General features: G+C 41.0%; 1 long non-coding RNA gene across 1 annotated transcript in view; it reads left to right on the top strand.

Moving 5' to 3' along the window:
* Positions 1–3,961, top strand: part of LOC118341846 — an 8,121-nt gene extending 4,160 nt beyond the window's left edge. The window contains exons 3-4 of the long non-coding RNA XR_004797457.1: positions 553–620; positions 1,766–3,961. This is a non-coding gene — a long non-coding RNA (uncharacterized LOC118341846). The remainder of the gene's footprint in view (positions 1–552; positions 621–1,765) is intronic.
* The last annotated feature ends 4,532 nt before the right edge of the window (positions 3,962–8,493 follow it).

The raw sequence follows: 8,493 nt of genomic DNA, 5'->3' as shown, positions 1-8,493 counted from the left end.
ACAAAATAATCGTCATTTTTGGAAATACAAATATTCACTTTCTGGTCGAGAGCTAGATGAAAAGATTGATACTATGCCAGGATACAGCTAGCTTAGCTTAGCATAAAGACTGGAAACAGGGGTGGACAGCTAGCCTGGCCATATATGAAGGTAACAAACCTTCCACCTACGAGCACCTCTAAAGCCTGTTCCCCAAAATGTCTAACTATCACTTTAACCAAAGGCCACACACTAACTTTTTCTGCATCGTGAGTTTAATATATACTGTTTTAAATATATAACTGTTTCATATTGTTATAAAAGTCAATGCAAGAGAAGCAAAAACAATGTTCATTTTTATTAAAGGAGATGATATTGGAAAGAAAATCTCCATTGTAAATATATATCATGTCTCTTAAAGTTTGTAGATGTTCTGAGTGACCAAACCAAACACCTTTTATCAGTGTGATGTGTCAGGACTGACAGTTGGTGATCAAACCCAGGTCCCAGAAACCCAGCATGGTTCCTCCTGTCTTATCTTGATTCCTGTTTTTATCTGTGTTTTCTTACCAGGAGAAACCTCCAACATGGCACCAGGAAGTTTGACCCTCCAGACTTGTTTGGTTTAGAGCACTTCAGAGGTAGATCACACGACGTGAGCCAAAAATTATACTCTCAGACTTAAGAAGGGGGTTTAAAATCAATTTGTTGTTCTCCACTCACTTAGACTCTACATTTATTCTACAGATCTTGTTTGATCTTGTTAATCTGTATATCCCGTTTCTCTGGGACTCTCTGTTGGGAAATACGCAGGCCAGAAGAATCATAATTCATATATTAACACGTGTCGACTCATTCTGTGCTGCAGCCAAGTGTGTAGACATGTTCATGGGGGGAGGAGACAGGGTTTGGGGTCCATTATAATTATGATGATGAAGCACAAATATCTCCGACCATTTGCCATGTGTCTGAGCAGTTCGATTACAAGCTGTCAACCGAGCTCCAGCTGAAGGGAGAGAGAGACTCTGCAATGATGATGATGAAGCACAAATACCTCCTGCCATTTGTCATGTTTTCATGTGTTTGACCATTTCAATTACATGCTGTCAGCTGGAGAGAGAGAAAGAGAGAGCGAGAGCGAGAGAGAGTGCATGAGACATACAGTGCATGCCAGAGAGAGTGCGAGTGACACATGTTACACAGAGTGAGTGAGGGCGGACACATGGTGGGCAGGGATAAAGTGCAAAAGAAAGACTGAAAGAAAGCGAAGGGGCAGAGTTGCATGTAAGAGAAAGCTGGCAGCAGAGAGAAAGTGTGTGTGTGTGGGGAGGGGGGGTTATATAGAGAGTGAGAGCGGTTAGAGGACAAGCACAGGGATATCAACTATCTTTGACCCTCCATCGCCTTCTAAAAAACTCCGCCCCGCCCCCCATCGGCCCACCCTGTAAGCCCCAGTACTGGTACGTCAAACTAGTCCTATTTATAACCTGTGGATGGATGAGGATACATGAACAGCAACATTGAATGGAGCAGGTAGATGTGAACTTTATGTATGTATATGTGATTTTGTTTTATATGGTCGTTTGTGAGTCTGGTGTGGAGGATTTATATCCGGTACCAGAAAACTTTAAGTAACTTTCACATAAATTTAGAAAAAAATAACAGTAATATAGAGATACATGTCTGTGTGGAGGGGCGGGAAGTTAGCATGTGTGCATTTATCACTGTAAATGTGCACGGCAATGTGAGAGTCTGACTTTACTATTTTCTGTATTGTTTGTTGCAGGGCCTCAGGATAAATCGTGTCTCCTGAAAAAAAGCATGGGTATTTGACGACATGGAACAATCCACTCTCTTTCTCCAGAATGACTGACCCCACCTTTAAAGGCCCAGTGTGTGGGATTTAGTGGTGAAGTAGCAACCGCTCGCATCTGTATTTGACAACCTGGGAATGAGAACGTGTGTCAGAGAAACTACAGTGACTGCAAAACCCGCAAAAAGTGCCCTATTTATAGCCAGTGTTTGGTCTGAAGGATTTCATATAAGAAATATGCAATGTTACTTCTGCTGATGTAAACATTTTCCAAGCTCATCACCCTCGGCCATCCCTCTTTCCTCTTCCCTTCGGTTGCCACAATCAGCACGTGTGTGTCCAGAGCCCGAGGTGTAAGGCTAAACCTGTGCTAACACCAAACAGCTAATAGGTTCATCCATCATGAAGGAAATGAGACTCTCCCCCGCTCTCTCTCTCTCTCTCTCTCTCTCGGCCCTGTCTCGCTCAGCCAACTCTCGAGCCCAGACACACTCACACACTTACAGGCAAAATTACTGCAAAGTTCTCCACCAGGGTATCCTTTCTTTATTATTCTAAGTGAACAAGGGGGCCCTTCATAGTCAACGTAATTTATCCAGTGTCTCATTTCGGATAAAAAAGCTAAAAAATGAAGCGAAGGGAGCGAGAAGGTCGTTGTGGTTAGAAACCTCCAAACCTCAGGCCTTCCTGAGTGGCCTGAGCGTGGAACCGAGGCCAGAGGGTCATGAGGAGGCCCATTCAGTCCTGGCTCTGTTTTGACATGGGCAAAAACACTGATCCATCAGTAGGACCATTTACAAACCCTTGCATTCCTACACTTTGTTCCCGTCACTTCTTAATAAATTTCTGGCCTGTTGTTTCAGAATATTAAGTGACGGCACTAAAAACATCTTGAACATCTTATTTTCTTAACACAATGTTAAAGCAAATGGCAGAAAATGTACAGGATATTTTAAGGAGGGCATCTTAGAGTCGATTGATGCTTCTTCAATGCAACTGATGATACTAAAACTTGTGGTGCCTGAGGAAACATTGTGTAATAAAACAAAATGTTTACAGCGATGGTGGGAGCCTCACATAAAAAGTTTGGGCTGTTTAGCCAAATCCAGTTCAGTGTACTTATTTAAAGTCAGTATAGACTGTTGTTGAGGTTTGTTTTGTGTAACCTACTTATTTGGTCAAAATTGTAATTAGCAAAAAGAAGAAATCAATTTGTATTTTTTTTTCTCCGGGTAGAATACATTTTTTGGGTCCAACTGAAAAATTGTTTGTAATATCACTTCAGACACACAGTTAGCTAGCTGTGGGGCTAACATTGTTAACTTACTTACTTAGTGTGAACATTTGCCGTCACCTGGCCCCTTTAAAGACAGACAGCTACAGCCCGTTCCTTTTATAATGTGGGACAAACTCCGCGCAGTGTGTGAGAGATAGCTACAACTCAGCAGGTGTCCAGTGGGAGTCGGTGCTAACATTAGCAAACTAGTGCCGTGTCTCAATTTGAGTTGATGAACTATTTTGAGTACATAAGTACGTTCACACTGTCGAGTGTGGCAAAATGCACTGCGAGTACCCGGATGGTTCACGCCAAAAAGTTGAGTGGTGAATGCTAGACACTTCTCACCCTCAGTGGTCGCCATTTTCACTATGTGGCGGAAGGGGCAACATTTTCCGTCAGTAGGAGTAGTAACCGTTGGCGTAGACGGTGTAATTTCCACCTAGCATTAAAAAGAGAGGTCACACAGGCGATTAAAAAGTAGAAGCAAGTTCATTTTTGATTAATATTGTGAAGAAATCCAGTGAAAAATAAGCGGGTGTCGACACAGCTTAGGATAAACAACATGAGTGGAAGCTAACTATTTTGCTAACTTCGTCATGAATGTTGAATGTTCGGTCAGATGTCTTAAAGCACCAACCAGACAGACCCAGCGCTATATGTGGGTACAAAAATGTTAACATTTGTAGGATATAGTGTTACAATGTACTCAGGTAAGTAGCACACCACAGAAGTTAACAGTGGGTCTCCTAGCAACAAAAGCTTCCTTAAAGTCAACTGTTGCCAAGGGCGACGCCGATTCAAAGGCCTGAAGCTTAGACAATATTTACACTAAAATGTCCAAAATACAAATGTTATCCATGTTTTGAAAAATTGGGAAATATGCATAATAGCTGCAGTATCATTATAGTTTCCTTACACAAAAAGAGATTATAATATATTTATTAAAAAATGTAATTACTTCCACTTTAAGATTTGTTTGGCAATTGCTTTACTTTATGTACATATTGCTCATGCAAACATGAGAAGGTTACATACAGATAGACAGACATGCGAACACACACACACACACACACACACACACACAAACACCTTTTGATGGTAAAAGACGTCTTTGATTTGGTCCCAAGTGCTATACCCAGAAGTCTGTATGTTTTCCCGAACGCAGGAAAATCATAAAAAGTCCAGGTTCCTAAATTACTGTCACTCAAAGAGTTCCTTTCTCCTTCTCACTCTCTCTCTCTCTCTCCCCGTCTCCATTCACCTCTCCTCCCGCCAGCACCGCAGTCTCCGACCCTTTCCTGCTTCCACCAACAGCAATGGGGGCTTTCTCTTGTTTCCTGGTGCTGGCGCTGCTGGATAAACACACAACCTCCCCCTCATATAAAGGCTCAATTCTTCTCCATCATGTTTAAATATGGATACAAAGAGAAACTTGTATGATAATTTTTGGCATATGGTGGTGGGGGTCAGCGGGTGGGGTGTGTGTGTGTATAGGGGGGGAGGACGGGGAGGGTGGTACAGGCTAGACAGAGTTCTGCCTTGTTCTGATACTTGTCTAAGATTTCGAGGTTTTTGTTTTATGCAAGACCAGACCAATGCCATCTGACAGAGTGAGTGACTGAGCAGCCGTTTGTGTTTGAGCGTGTCTGAAAATGTGAGCTTTAACAAACGGTTGGCTCCTTCCAGTCGTATGTGCTGATATGATAAGTGCTGGCAGGGTATGCTGCAGCATAAAGCAGCACTGTTATGGAATTTGGGTGGCATGTGGAAACACACTGGGAAGCCGGAGATTAAACAAAGACTTAATTGCAAAACTCAAGTGAAAGAGAATCGCTTCCCCACTCTGATGGTGGGCTGTCCGATCACGCAGCTCGGGGACCATCTTTCATCTTTAATTTTTGCAATGGAGTAATGGAAATGGAGACAGAATCTGGCTCCTGGGTTGGAACATGCCAGAGATGACACAGATACCCTGGATGATACTGATGGCCTGCTGATAGCCCCGTAGATCACCTTACTGCCCCTGTGCCAACAGCAGGGCAGTGAGTTAAGTACAGCCCCCTAAGGAGAGTGATGTTACCCTCCGTGGATGCTTCAGAGGCTACAACAGCTTCTAGTAATACAAGCAAAGTAGCTGCTTAGTAGCTTTAAAAATATACAAGAAACCTCTTGTTCTTTCAAGGTATTATTGGAATTGGTTTATGATAAGGCATACTTTATAATGTATATGTTATAAGTGGCAGTCTACTTAATTAATATTAATAGATTAGTGATTAAAGCCATTAAATAGCCAGGTTGTGAAAAATATATCTATTATCTTTTGCCACAAGTTTAAATCATCTGGATGATATTATAAAACAAGAAACTCACTTCACTTATATTTATAACTGCAGTCTTTTTGGCTTATTAGAAAGTGAGTAAATCATTTAAGGGTCATTTTACACTTGAAGCCATAAAGGCCTGCAGTTGTAGAGTAAAAAAGATACAAAATTCTTCAAAATGCACAGTTTTTCTTTAGTGCATTGTTATTTTATCATCACAAAAAAGCCTGAAAAAGCCATATCTACAGAGATAAACACAGCATTTGCAATATAGTAAAACTGTATTGTACCTCATGAGGTGCAAGTTGGTGCACAGGACTGAGCTTACAACAGATCCATCCTCATAATAACTGAACAAACAATTTGCTGATAAAGACCCTGAGATTCAATTGGGTCATTTTGTTATTCAAGAAATGTTTTTTAAAGAAACAACACAAATTAAATTAGGTACAAAAAATAAACGCATAACCAAAATAGCGCAGACTAAACAAAAGCCCAACATCCTCTCTGTCCTGTTAGCGCAGCACCAGTCTTTTAAGGAGTCTATTCAAATCCATGAATCAAACCTGGACACAAAAGAAAAGTCCATGTGGCACCAACCAAAGCAAAAATAAGAGCCCACTCATTCCACTTGTATTATCAAATATTCATAATATTAATTAAACATGAGTCATACATTTAAAATTCTAATAAATTCCTCAGAAGTACACTGTCAAAAAAAGACATAAAAGACAAAAACTGATTCAAGATGAGCAAATAATGATCATTTACAGTTCTGCAGGTCGGCTATCATTAATCTTTAATTCACTAGCCTAACCCTCTCTCAATATTCTGGTCTAACTAACCCAGCAGCTGAAATAAAGCTTGTTAGTACAGAGTAGATGCAGGCCTGGGTTAACACTACTACTATACGCAACCACTCCTGTACTGTTTTGATTATCTCGCTCCAGAAAGGCAGAACTAGAGGGCATGCCCACATTGCATGGATAAAAGCACTTTTATACCTTTAACATTTCCAGCACAAATTATTTTCTAGTAGACCCATTTTATGAAGACGGATGGGTGTAAAATAATATCGATTAAGTGTGTAAATTTCCCTTGACCTTCTCTTATAAATCAACCTGCACTAGAAATGATCTTTACCCCTGATTGGGTTATTTTGGACTGACAAATGTGTATGAGCTGTATATAATAATTGATGCTTATCAGCACTGGAAATAAAAGTTAGAAGAAAGGCAGCAACCAAAACCATCAGATAGTAGCTGGCTCCAGGATTCCTTTCTGGTGCGATTCTGGTGATAAAACAGGATCAGCTGGGATTTGAGCTGGGTTGGGAGTGTGCCACTGGGAGTAGGTGGAGTGTGGAGATGGTTGGGAAAGATGGGAGGATGTGGATTTTCCATGACAGATAAAATGACAGCGGTGCATGGCAAAAAGGTGGAGAGATTACGCAATCCCCTTTGTGTATAGGGACTTTTTTATTCATTGCAGGAATGCCGTGTGCACTGCAGACCATTGTGTTGGAGCGACAATGAATTATGTGCACACGGAACTAAATATCTCAGTAAATTCTGGCTGTTTTTGCAGTAGTGTGAGGGACACCTCTAATGATTGGCAGCCGTGCTCAGAGGTAATAAAGCAGTTCATTCTTCTGTCTGTCAGAACATAGAGCGCACATTCACCAGCCGCCAACAGACACAGCCTACTTTGGTTTGCTGAAGAGGACGTATAAAAGTCCTGTTTCTTTTGTAATCGTCCCAAAAGCTTATTTGATATTTTAATCCAATCACACCTTACCCCAGACTCCCAAAAATGAAAACTCCAAAGATCCGGAAAAACAACACATTAAGTTTACATTTGGCTAAACCCTTTCCATTTTGACTTATTCCAATGAAATGAATGAATGTTTGTATTTTTGTGGAATAAGTAAAAAAAAAGTCCACATCAAATGACACATAATCACTCATGCCAGCCTCAAGGTGGAATTATTGACAATCACAGTTGGATCCCTGTACTAGATTTCCAACCAGATAAACGTGCAGAGACTCTTTATTCGACGGAGCAGGCGTTTCCGTGCATTTACTGAGCCCGGACTGTTGATTTTTACACAAAGTATAAAAACTCACTATCCTGTGCCAGTGACCTTGCTTCATTAATCTTTCACAAACCTCGACTCCAAACCCTCCCATGTTCATCACAGAAGAAGGAGACGCATGAGACAGAGTAGCAGAAATACCTGAGGTGTCTTTATCAGCGGTGGCTTGTCTGAGCAGTGAGTCTTTTGTAGCATTTTGAATTCACTCACAATTAGTCTGTGCTACACGGAGAAAGGCCTCTGCTGTATATCTGAGTGTGTGTGTGTGTGTTGGGTCACCTCATACCCTCATCTAACACTGAGGTACAGGGGGAGATTAGGAGACATACTGTAGGGAGGATGATGTGAGATAAAGCGCCCCTATGCCAAACTGTACAAACTGATCTCAGAGATAATAAAGATCTAAAAGCCTCATGCTCAGGTTTTTCGAGTCAGTAACTCTGACTCATAACAACCTCCTCAGTGCAGCGGGCACGAAAGAAAAACCTTGAATGATTTTGACATGTGGAGGAGTGAGAGATATGGTCAGTGAAAAACGCAGGAAGAAAACAGACAAGGCTTTTAGTGTTTTAGTGTCTGTTTGGTAGGGAGGGTTGTGTACACAAATATATATACATGAATCTCTGACTGGTCCTTTTTTTTCACAGTAATCACTAAAGACTATGAAAGCTATTGTTATCTTTATCATTACACATTTTCGCTAATACTGCTTTGTCATTTGCATATCTAAGGTTAACAAATAGATCAGGACAGCCTGAAAAAAGTCAATCTTAATAAGAAATTACAGAGGGGTATAAAGAGGGGGTGTAAATGGTGATGCACCAACGCAAATAAGAGAAAATGGGGGCGGAGATAATCCAAGTCTTTCAAATTAAACAACAAAACACATTGTTTGTCCAGTGCCCTCTAGAACGACACATAGGTGTTTCCTGATCTGACGCCCTTATTACATTATTTGTCTGACAAAAACAACTTGGTTAAGTTTAGGGAAACTGAACCAAAATAG

This window comes from Morone saxatilis, unplaced genomic scaffold, assembly GCF_004916995.1.
Source record: "Morone saxatilis isolate NCDOM2014 unplaced genomic scaffold, NCSU_SB_2.0 Contig8, whole genome shotgun sequence".
Taxonomy (NCBI): Eukaryota; Metazoa; Chordata; class Actinopteri; family Moronidae; genus Morone; species Morone saxatilis.
The sequence above is the reverse complement of the archived record's forward strand: the minus strand, read 5'-3'. Positions and strand labels throughout refer to the sequence as shown.